The sequence below is a fragment of the Petaurus breviceps genome, unplaced genomic scaffold (genome assembly GCF_028583685.1).
Source record: "Petaurus breviceps papuanus isolate PSGF00001 unplaced genomic scaffold, PetGlider_PUasm1.0 688, whole genome shotgun sequence".
In the NCBI taxonomy this organism is placed as follows: Eukaryota; Metazoa; Chordata; class Mammalia; order Diprotodontia; family Petauridae; genus Petaurus; species Petaurus breviceps.
The window spans coordinates 15,510,595-15,523,355 of record NW_027186457.1 but is presented as its reverse complement, the minus strand read 5'-3'; the positions used below and the strand labels follow the sequence as shown (position 1 = coordinate 15,523,355).

Here is a 12,761-nt window from a genome sequence, read left to right as displayed (position 1 = left end):
ACTACTCACAGGTTGTGATTTGTCCTTTGTTCTCAATGAAAGCCATGACATTTGGAAGATGATTCCATGACTTGTAACTGAATTGAATTTGAGGGAGAGAGAGCTGTGCAAAGTCTCCAGTCTCACTTTCTTCTTCAGAGCCATCTAGGTCCAATGACAAGATATAGATCAGGACAGCAGATAAAGTTCTAGACTACTGGAGTCAGTACTGAGGCAGGATTGAGTTCGAATCTTGCCTCAAACCCTTATTAACTGTGTGACCCTGAGAAGGTCACCAAACCTCTCTTATCATCAATCAATAAATATTTATTAAGTACCTATTAAACACCAGACCCTATGCTAAGTGCTGGAGGACCAAAAAAAGAAGCAAAAGACAGTCCCTGCCCTCAAGGATCCTACAATCTAATGGGGAAAACAATATGCAAAATATATATACAGAGCAAACTGTGTACAGTATATAGGAAATAATTAACAGAGGGAAGGCACTAGAATTGAGAGGCTGGTGAAAGCTTCCTGTAGAAGATGAGACTTTAATTGGAATTTAAAGGAAGTCAGGGAGATGAGCATTTGGAGCAGAGGAGGGAGAGAATTCCAGGCAAAGAATGAACTTAGAGATGGAGTGTCTTATTCATGAAAAAGCCAGGAGGCCAGGGCATTGAATGGAAGAGTCAGTGTTAGAGAGTAAAGCATAAGGAGATTAGATAAATAGGAGGGGTTTAGGAGCTAGTTTATGAAGGACTTTGAATACCAAACAGAGAATCTTATATTTGATCCTGGAGGTGATAGGGAGCCATTGGTGTTTATTGAACAGGGGAGCAGGCAGGGTTAGGGGAAGGGGAAGGGAGGGTGACATAATCATACCTGTACTTTGGGAAAATCACTTTAGTGGCTGAATGGAGAATTGGATTAGAGTGCAGAGATATGAGTCAGGCAGACCCACCAGGAGCTGTTATAGTAAACCATGTGTAATATGATAAGGGCCAGTACCAGGGTGGCAGCAGTATCAGAAGGGAGGGGGGCATATCTGAGAGATGTTGCAACAGTAAAATTGAGAGCTTTGGCAACAGCTTGGATATAGAAGGTGAGAGATAGTGAGAAGTCCAGGATGATTCCTTGATTGTGAGCCTTAGGAGTTTGAAGGCTGGTGTTGACTTCTACAGTAAAAGGGAGGTGAGGAAGACTTGGCAGGAGGGGATAAAGAAATAATGAGTTCATTATTTGAATAATGAGTTCATTTAGGACATATTGAGTTTAAGCTGTCTACTGTTTAATTCAGTTAGAAAAGCAAGATTGCAAGTCAACAGAGAGGTTGGGGGCCAGAAAGATAAATCTGAGAATCATCAGCATGGATTTGGTAATTAAATCCATGGAAGTTGATGAGATCACCAAGGGAAATAGTATAGAGGGAAAAAAGAAGCATGCCAGGGATAGAAACCTGATACTGACGGTTAGTGTGGAGGGTCTGGAGAAGAATCCAACAAAGGAGTCTGAGAAGGAGTGGTCGGATAGGTGGGAGGAGAACCAGGAGGGAGTGGTGTCCTGAAAAACTAGAGAGAAGAGAGCATCAGGGAGGAAACAGTGATCAGTTGTTTCGATGTCTACCGAGAGGTCAAGGAGAATGAGGATTGAGAAGTGGTCATTGCATTTGGCAAATAAAGAGATTAATAACTTTAGAGAGGGCAGTTTCAGTGGAATGATAAAGGTAGAAAGTCAAATTGGAAAAGAGGAAGAAGAGAGAGGAGAGGAAGCAGAGATTCCTATTGTAGATGACCCCATAGCCCATTGAACTACAGTAAAGGGCAGAAGAGAAACAGTTTCCTTAACTATTAAATGGGAATAAAAATGGGCCATATCATAAGATTGTTGCTGTTGTTGTTGGGGTCATTGAGATTTTGTGTGTAAAGTGCTTTGCAAATACTAAAGTGCCATGTAAATGGCTCTTGTTGTGGTGGTGGTTCTTGTTATTACTTGCCATGATTGCCTAGTTAATGAATGTGTTGGTTTGTAAAGGAGGACAGTTTGGTGCCACAGTAGACAGTGTACCAAGCCCAGAAGCAGGAAGATGCATCCCCCTAAGTTCAAATCTGGTCTCTTTGTGTGATCCTGGGCAAGTCACTTAACCCTGTTTGCCTCAGTTTACTCGTCTGCAAAATGAACTGGAGAAGGAAATGGAAAACGACTCTAGTAACTCTGCCAAGAAATTCTCAAATGGGGTCAGGAAAAGTCAGACAGAACTGAACTACAAAAACTTTGTAAAAGAGACCTAACTAGGACAGATAATCAAGATTTTTTTTTTCTCCTGGCAAGCCAAAATTGAATAAGAGCAAAGAATATTTATGATTATAATTAATTTTCCCTCATTAGAAGCAATTAGTTGGCCTAGTAGATTGCTGAATGTGGAGTCAGGAAAACTTTAATGTAAATCTTGCCTCCGTCACCTACTAGTTATGTGACACTGGGCAAATCATTTAACCTTTTAGCCTCTGTTTCTTCATCGATAACATTCAACGATAAAAGCACCAAGAATACAGGGTTATAATGAGATAATGTATATATATATATACCTAACAAATCTCAAAGAGCTATATAAATATTACTTGTTACTAATTGCTTCTAGTATTATTTTCACCTCCTGAATGATAAAGTTCATTTGAAGGCACATTTACGCGGCGTGCCCCGTTTCTGTTGCTGCCGCCATGTCCCAAACTGCTAATTACGCTTCTGTTTCCTCTCTCCAACTCCAGCACTCTAAATATCGTGCCATGCCATTTCTTATTCAGCATTACTATGCACAAAGAGAGTAGTAGTTGGTCATGAGTTGAGCAAAGGATACCAATTTGTGTTAAAATCATTGTGCTGCCCAATCCCTCCCACCCCCATTCCTGTTATTAAGAGAATCCGGAGAAGAACACATAGAACACAAAAAAAGTCACATGGCGTGTCCACGTGCACACACATACCAGTAATGCAACTTACCGTCTATGTGACCTTGAGTCACTTTACTCTCTCTGGGTCTCAGTTTCCTTATCACCTCTTGCCTGAATTATTCTAGTCTCCTCCTTGACATCCCTTGTTCAGACATCTCCCTTCTCTAATCTATCCTCCCCAGAGTTACCAGAGTGGTATTCTTCAAGCCCAAGATTGGTCAGAGCACTTCCCTACTCTATCTACTTCTATTATTGCCCAAATCATATGAAGACCTTCACAACTTTGAGCCAATAGACATTTTCAGGCTTATTATGCATTACTCCCCTTCACTCAGTACATTTCAGCCAAATTGGCTTTCTTACACATGTCACTTCATCTTTCATCTCCATGCCCATGCACCAGCTCTCCCTCCTGTTAAAAGATGTATCCTCCCTTCACCTCTACCTAACAGGATTCCTAGTTTCTCTCAAAACTCAGGAAAAGGGCTAATCTCTTTGGGCAATGTGCTAATACCTCTCCAGCTGTACAATGCTTTCTCCCTTGGAATTGTAATTGTTTTATAGCTATATAATATATGTAAATATGTGTCATATGTGTATATCTATCACAAATACATATACATATACTTTTACACATATGTGCATGATACATACACATGCATAAAGAAATGTCCCTATTGTCTCTCATCATAGAATAGGAACTTCTTCCCGACAGACACTATCTCATTTTTGTCTAGACCAAGATCTAGAACAAGGCTGGAGAGAGAAAAGGTGCTTTTTGTTGGTTGAACAATAAACTAAGGAGTTTGAACTAGTTACTCACTAAGGTCCATTTGAGCCTGAAATCTATGATCAGATGATCCTTTGACCTTCTGAGTTTTTTAACAAGTGAAATGAGGTTAAAAAGAACACATCTTGGGGTGGCTTGGTGGTACAGTGAATAGAGCACCGGCCCTGGAGTCAGGAAGACCTGAGTTCAAATCCAGCCTCAGACACTTGACACACTTACTACCTGTGTGTCCTTGGGCAAGTCACTTAACTCCAACTGCCCTCCAAAAAAACAAACAAGCAAAAAGAACACATCTGCATCCTTGAGGAGGAAAATAACCCCCAAAAGAGGTACCTTCAGCACTGAGCTCAGTGCCTTCTTGCTGCAGTGGTAGTCAGGAACTCATGGGATTATTACATATACATGAGTTTTAAGTCTCTTTATTGTTGTTAGGTCTTGTTGGTACCAAAGCTTCTCTCTCCCCAGCTGCTTCTGGAAGGAAGTGTTCAGTGCCAGGAGCACAGCTGTTCCAGCCCCCAAAACATTGGACTAAGGGTGATTATTCCAATTTGCTGTTTCTCAGGGGAAACTGCAGAGAGAGGAGGATCAGATAACTGCAAGATTCATTTGAATTAAACATGTATTTTTTTTCCTACAAGACATCTCATAGAATTCTTAAAAAGATGAGAGAGGTAGTCAAGTCCAGCTTCCCCAGGGGCCCCCACCCCAAGTCCTAGCCAAGTGCTGCAACTTTTTATCTCTGATAAAAGCATTCAACAATTCAACAACAAGAACAAAGAGAGAGGAGGCAAGGAAGAAGAGAAGGGAAAATGAAGCAAGTCATAATAATTTAATTCTTATAGACACAGTATGTCATGACTACATTATCGTCTGCCTCTCCTGCTCTGCACATTTCCTTCAAATAACCCTTCAAATACGCTGGACCTGGGAACACACCAGTGGCTCCCTAATACCCCCAGCATTAAATATGAAATCCTTGGTTTAACTTAAAAAATTCTTCACAATTTACCCACTTTCTAACTTTCCAATTTTCTTATCCTTTATTACCCTCCATATACTCTATCATCCAGAGACAGTGGCCTCTCTGTTGTTCCTTGAAAATGCCACTGGCTCTCCCCAAGGTTTGGAAAGCTCTCCTAACCAATTACCTCTTGGCTTCCCTGACTTCCTTCAAGATGCAGTTCAAATTCTGCCTTCTGCAAGAGAACTTTCTAGAGATTCTCCTCTAATTCATAAGAACTGCTTTCTCTCCTGGACTAATTTCCATTTCTATTCTATCTCTCTTGTATGTACACAGCTTTGTTAGTTTTTGTTTTGTTTTGTTCATTTTTATTTCATTTTTTTTGCATATTGTCTTTCCCTTAGAATGTGAGCATCGTGAAGGCAGGGTTTATGTTTTCTTTTGCAATCCTATCCCCCCCACACACACCATTTATTCCTCCCTTTGCACTTCTTACTCTCTTCTTGGTGGCCAAACCAATAACAGAGACAGAAAGACGGAGACATAAAAATAGAGACTGATCGATGTAGTAGGAGGCAGTGAGGAGCAGGTGGGGCAGGATTTGAAGGAAAGATCTTTATTTGTACTAACAAGTAGGATGGTTAAAAGCAAGAGGAAAATTTAGGTCCTCAGGAAGTCCCAACCAAAATGTGAACCAGAGCAAAAAGGACAAAGGAATAAACCCAAAGCCCATGAATGGGAGATTCATTTCTAGGTAAGTATCCTAGGAAGGAAAGAAGTAAAGAGGAGAGGAGGTAGAAAAAAAAAGATGCTGCAAATTAATGCTGTTAGAGGTGGCACAGCAGATAGAATGCTAGTTCTGGAGTCAGGAAGACTTGAGTTCAAATCAGGCCTCAGATAATAGCTGTGTGATATTGGGCAAGTCACTTAACACTGTTTGCCTCAGTTTCCCCATTTGTAAAATAAACTGGAGAAGGAAGTAGCAAACCACTTTATTATCTTTGCCAAGAAATCCCTAAAACAGGTCACAAAGAGTCAGACACCACTGAAACAACAGAAGAACATGAACATTGGAAATAGAATTAAAAGTATAGGTAGGATGGTAGACCTGGCAGATTGGCTCCTACCATTTTAGCAAAGATAGATGAGCAAAAGACCCAGGTCCCAAATAAGCCAGAATATTCATAGGGGTATTTTTGTGACAGCAAAGAACTGGAAGAAAAAGAATAAAAATAATTGCTAACACAAGTGTATAAGTTTTCAAAGTGCTTTACATGTATAATCTTGTTTGATTCTCAAAACCACCTTGTGGTGTAGGTGCCATTATTATGTCCATTTTGCAGATGTGAAAACTGAGGTTGATAGAAATCAAATGACTTATCTAGGATCACACAACTAGTTACGTATCAGATGCAAGCTTTTCAACCAGGGCCTCTTGACACCAAAGTAGGGTCCCATCAATTAGGCAATTGTTGAACAACTATGTGATATAGATGCAATGGAAATTCCATTATGCATTAACCAAGAACAAAAATGGGGAGTTCAGACCAACATGAGGAAATTTATATGAACTGATGAAGAGTAAATGAATGTCACCAGAATGACAGACACATAAACATTTACAATCATGTAAATGAAAAGATTACTAAAAAGAAGCAACTTTTAAACTAGTAATAGTTTCTGGAGAATTACTGTTCAATCATTCTTTTAAGTTGTGCTCAATTCGTCATGACCTCATTTGGGGTTTTCTTGGCAGAGATACTTGAGTGGTTTGCCATTTTCTTCCCCAGCTCATTTTACAGATGAGGAAACTGAGGCAAACAAACAGGGTTAAATGACCTGAACAGGGTCACAAAGCTAGCAAGTGTGTAAGGAAGGATTAGAAATTCAGGTATTCCTGACTCCAGGTGCAGAGCTCTATCTATTACATCAACTAGCTGCCCCACTCTGGAGAATAAATTGTAAAATATCCCTGACCCCTCTCAGGAAAGAGGCAAGAGGATCCAGAGACAGAATGTTCAGTTCATTGTGAAACTTGAATTCTCTATCTATTGCTTTCATGTAACTCTATTTTTCTTTGTTACAAGAGAAAATTTGATTTCGAGAATTGAGGGGAGGATAGGAACAGTATATCCAAATATGATTATATTGTAAAAGTAAAACATACCAATAAAAGATTTATTTTTTTCCTCCTGGTGAATTACAGTTCATTGAAACTATTATCAAAACATAGAAAGGGAATTATATTCCCAAATTGGATTCATATTGATGAATCCTAACAAAAAAGGAACCCTTACTTCTATGTCTGGTTGATTCCCTCAGAAATAGGGGGTAATAATAAACCATGCTCCATCCCCCAAATGCCACCAAGACTTTTAGTCACTGGACAAATATTTCAAACAATACAGCCACTTCAGATCTTTTGAAAAGACCTTAAGGTTTGCAAAGTACACTAGGCCTATTGCCTCATCTGATCAACTGAAAAATCTGCTGTGAAAAAAATAATAATCATGACCTTTCCCTCTGTTATTGAGAGAAAGGTGTTTCTGATATTCCTGCTGAATATTTTTGTCACATACAGAGAAAATAATTAAATTTTCAATCATGCAAACTTCCATAAAATCTGTGATACGGGATCAAGTATTCATTACAATGTCCAAAAGCATGCTTCAAAAAGTTCCAGTTTTCAGAGGGGAAATTACATTTGAATTTCTACTTCACTTTAGCTTTGTACCAGTACTGTGTGTGTGTATGTGTGTGTTCTCTAGAGCTATTATAAAAGCAGATGGAATTTTCTTATTATAGATTTTTTTGCATAGCAACAGCAAGATTAGCTATAACCAATGTTGAGGTGACCTATAAAACCTGGCACATCTTTAGCTATACAAGATCTTAACATTTTATAACATCCCAAACACAAAACTCTAAATGGAATACAAGATAGTACTATGAATAAATATGCCTAACTGTTTTAAATAGTCTTATCTTATTTTAAAAAGTGGTACAGGAATATAGACTAACAAGAGGAACCAGTGAAACAGAGACATGGAACACTGACAATCAGCAAATCTAAGCGTGGGAAAAGTGTCAGATAATGTGGAGAGTTTGATGCACTAACTAGTTTCCTCATCACAAGAACACATCAGAAAAAAAAGAAGCCATGTCTATTTAACTCTAGTTTTTATGACACCTCAGAGCCATGACTAGTGATTTTGACACCAAGGATTAGGGCAACAAAACACTTCCAGGGAAAACAATATGGATCATGGATCATGTCCTCAATTTAACAATGCATCAGTTAAGCAGAGAGTACAAGGGAGAGACTCTAGAATACAAGGTTCCATTTAGGGCAACTTGATGGGATACTGCTCTATGGTGGGAGAGACAGAGATGTCTCATTGGGCAGAGATCCTGGAACCCCTTGAAGTCAGTAGGGGATGTAGGGAGAAGAAGACAAGTGGGCCAAGGAGAAGCTCTCCTCGAGTACAGCTGGTGATTTTGGAAAAGATGTGTACCTTCTATTAGCTTCTGACTTTATCTTTCCTCACCAACTTGTATGCTCAGGTATTCTTACACTGCTAAAGGATCCCCAAGGAGGAGAAGCTTTAGTTACCTGCTTTACCTATGGTTCTATTTTTCCATGAGTATCCCCAACATGTAGAACAGAACTCAGAACACAGCAGCACTTAATAAGTGCATTTTCATTCATTCATTTTTTCATTCATTCACTCTCTACCATCCTAAAAGATATCAAATTAATTTATATGAGACTTTGAATGTACATTTGACAGTATCTATTAGTAGTATCACTAACTTTTCCCTATTTGCCTGCCTATGTAATATTTCTGATGAGGATAACAGACATGAGGGATAGGGAATGATCTGCCTTTGGCTCAATGACCTTCTCAAACCTCATTCACTTTTGAAACAAGAAGTCAAAGGACAGGACCCATTACAAACTCTCTGGCTACTTGTCTTGTTGGTGATTCCTCCTGCACCAACCTTGCTCTGTGTGCATTAGTTTCAATAGGGCAAAGAAACCTGGCATAGCCCCAGTAGCTGTTCAAACAAAGTTTTCTAGTACATCCTTCCATATCAAGGTGGTCTTTCTCCCTGAGCTTTTTGTCTCCTTCAATGTGATATATTGATGGATGCCAAAGGAATTAGAGATCAGAGTAAAAACAAAAACATGATACTGCAAATAATCCACCCAACTTAGAGTGACTGAATACTTGTGGTCCATGTTGTTTTGAGTCATTTCAGTTGTGTCTGATTGCTTGTGATCCCATTCGGGGTTTTCTTGGCAAAAATACTGGAGTGGTTTGTATTTCCTTCTCCAGTTCATTTTACAAATGAGGAAATTGAGGCAATGGGGTCACACAACTATAAGTATCTGAGGTCATATTTGAACTTGGGAAGATAAATCTTCCAGACTTTAGGCTTGGTCCTCTATGCATTATGGCTCCACCTAGCTGACTATCATTCCTCATACGTCATACTATAAAGGAGTCTCAGAGAGAGAACAGTGTGTGATATATTGCTGGGGCCATGGGACTGTAGTAATGGTTCTCTAGCCATGAGAGTAATTGTTATGTTGGAAACGACTGATGGGTCTGCTCAGTCAAAGACAATTTCGTTACCATACTGTGACCCTAATTTCATTTTCTATTTCAGTAAGTAGAGCCTTCTGTAGCTTCATGGCAAACTTTGAGCTTTTTGGTGTAAGTCTAGCCAAAAACCCAATACATGAATTCCCCAGTAAGCCTAACGGCTTCCATCCTAGACTACAGAGCAAATAAATTAGGAGGAAAGTAGTGGGAATTGGAGAAAAGTAAGAACCTGATCCCATCATAACCTATTCATATCTTTTTATACTTTTGTTGATTTCCTCAGTTGTTATATTACTGTCATTTTGGGATATAAACATCCCCACTAACACCCAGTGAGCTCCTTAACTTATTTGTTCTTTAAAAGAAAACATTGGTCTTTGACAGTACATTTTCCTTTTTTTGAGTCACAATAACATGTACTTTAAACACTTATATCTATAGGAAGACATTTTAATATATGAAAATGAATTTTGAAAGAGCAATAAGTTGACCAATTAATGCTTTTGAAATATATTTGAGTAGACATATAACCGGTATTAACCTAGGTCTTAGAGTCTAGGGTATAAAGAATCTCTCTGAGTCTCAGTTTTCCTATCTCTAATATGCAAATAATAATAATAGTTGAGAGGACTAAATGGAATAATATATATTTAAGAGTTACAAAAAAAAACCTTAAAGTATCTTATAAATGTCATCCATTAAAAAAAGCTAAAGCCTTAAAATACTGACCACTCCCCTCCCCCAAGACGTCTAGAGATCCCTAATTCCTTGGAATGCATGTTGGAGGAGAGATGCTTTGGAAAGCAATGGATGTTTCCAGTTTCTGTAAATCTTGAAGCTCAAGAAACAGTGTAGATTTTTAGCTTGGCTATTTTGCCAAGTCACAACCATTTTAAGAGCAGCCTCATCAGCTCAGCCAGCAACTGCACAGCCACTGTTCAGTGTTGCCCATCCTCCCTACCACACAAGGTCACATGCAGCTGATAAATTCTAGTTTTCAGCTATTGTGCTAATAAAGTTACCAGTGAGTTTGGTGCTCTCTAAACACATGCACATACATTTTTTGACAATTGCATTTATCTAGACAGGATCAATTATCTTAACACTTAAAGGGCATTTCTTCTCACCTCTCCAAAATCACATGGAGGAGATAATGCTTGCCACCAATCCCCAAAGGTATTCAAGATGCCCTAGGTGAACATTTTGATTTCTGACATTTGCAGGGGGAGGGGAAGTTCAGAATTCTGTCTAACGTGCCTTAGAATCCTCAATGAGCAAACCGAAAGTCTTATCAGTATTAAATAGGCAGTAATGGGGTGAAAGGATATCTCTAAGCTATCTGTGTGACCAAAATTTAACAAGCAAGGATGTGAGTTGATTCATTGAGTGACACACCCACATACAATGTGTTCATATCTCCACCCACATAACTATGGTACAGAGAATTGATTTGCCTTAAATGAAACTACATTTTTTTTATTATGTTGTGACATAACTAGTTATCTCTTCTCCTTCCTTTGTGTAGTGATTGTGGTGCAGAACAAAAGAGAGAGAATCCTTGAATATTTGAATTAACCTTAGGAAGATTGAGTCCGGAACATTAGCAATATTATATTTTAGGCACATGAAATGAGAAGCACATGCTGCCAGCATTTGAGTTTAAATCAGTATAATGGAGTAGAATTACCCATAGGCCTGGGAGTCAGGAGATCTGGGTCCTCAAACCAGGTTTACTACATGCTTGAATATAGATCACAGGGGAACCAATGGCAAACTTAAAGCGATCTTAAAGGTCACCTTCTCCACCCTCTTTGTTTAGGAAAAAAGGAAACTGAGGGTAACAAAGGTTAAGTGAATTATCCTTACTCACACAGTTAATAAGTGGTAGAATAAGAATTCGAACTCAGACCTCAGATTCTATATGTTATGTTATTTCTATTGAACCATCTCTCTCCCAAGGATCTCCTCCTGAGTTTCAGTTGCCTCCTCTGTCAAATCAGACCTTTGTGTTTAAATGATGGAGAAGGTTCCTTCTAGCATTAACATTCCATGACTCCATATTTGGACATCTTCAACTTTATGTTATTCTTGGACTAGAAAACAGTTCAATAAAAAATTAGGAACAATAGCACTAATGAAAAAATTGCAAGCATTGCAATTGGCTTCATCTCAGCCAGCAAAATACCTTCTAAAAGAAAAAGACTGGAAAACCAAGACGTTTTCTATAGGGAACTGACCTACTCCCACAGACATAAACATGACACCAAACTGTCATAAGCTTTACATAGATCCATCATTTACATCGATTAAATGTATGGCATCCAAATATATTGGCCCCAGTCTATGCTTTTCAGTGTGTAAATCTCCATTGGATATATGAACGTACTGAATGCATATGGATGCAATGAATAATAGATGGCCGTCAGGAATGCATTTTATGTTTTGGAAGATGGTGGCTAACCTGGTGATCCACTGATAATTCAAGCACTTTGAATTCAGACATGATATAAATATCCTTTCTTGTTTCTCTGGCCTACAGTCTGATGATGAGTTACAGATTTGCAATATTTAAAACAGAAGTTGCTCACATTTAAATGTGAGAACAATCAAAATAACTTCACACCCCAACCAGAATACTTTGCAATCCTAGCGCGAGCCATAATTTCTGATTGAAGCAATCAATTCACCTAGGAAATGATGTTAGTCTCTAGGCATTATGTCATAAGCACCTGAAATTATTCCACTGCCATCCATCAAAGATAGAAATATACAATAATGTACGGGCAAGCTGAAATAGTCACCCATTCTTTAATACAATCAATCTTTCCAGAGCACATTCTAGAAAGGATATGAAGAGATAGAGAACAATAAAAATAATTAGATGAGTTTTCCTTATTTCATTAAGGAATGCAGAACCATAACTAGGTACGCATCAGCTGGGGCAAAAACAGCTGAAATAAGAGAAAGAGAAAAGAGAAAGCAAGGGTGTATGGGAAAAGCTGATCTTGAAAGAGGAAAGCCATGGTGATGTAAGCAAGAAGGAGTAGCTCACTGGTGGTTGTACCACACAGTGGCATGAATGAGCAGAGGAGAATCACAAAGGATGGCAGAAGAAACAAGTCCCTAGAGAGGAAAGCTGGTCCCTCTAAATGGTGGTACCCTTAGCATGAACCCAGGTTCCCTGTGCTAGTTATGACACTGTGTACTTTCTAGGGTTCCTCCCCTTTGTCCAATTTATGGCTAGGAAGGGGAACAACTGGTTGGTCACATTCACAAGTTAGGAGTCATATTCCTACCACATGAGATATTTCTGGTGGTCCAGGAAAGAACATTCTTTACAACCTGTGCCTCTCTTGTCATGTCATCTGTTTAGGCCCTAATGGGTGGGGAACCTGTGGCATCAAGGCCACAGGCCATGAGTTCCCCAGACTTGGTAGTGTTTCATGCCTCTTTCTCCATAGCAGGTAGAGAAA

General features: G+C 39.0%; 1 long non-coding RNA gene across 1 annotated transcript in view; it reads right to left on the bottom strand.

The window, feature by feature from the left end:
- Positions 1-12,761, bottom strand: part of LOC138174267 (uncharacterized) — a 36,702-nt gene that overhangs the window by 6,168 nt on the left and 17,773 nt on the right. The window contains exon 3 of the long non-coding RNA XR_011171656.1: positions 10-144. This is a non-coding gene — a long non-coding RNA (uncharacterized lncRNA). The remainder of the gene's footprint in view (positions 1-9; positions 145-12,761) is intronic.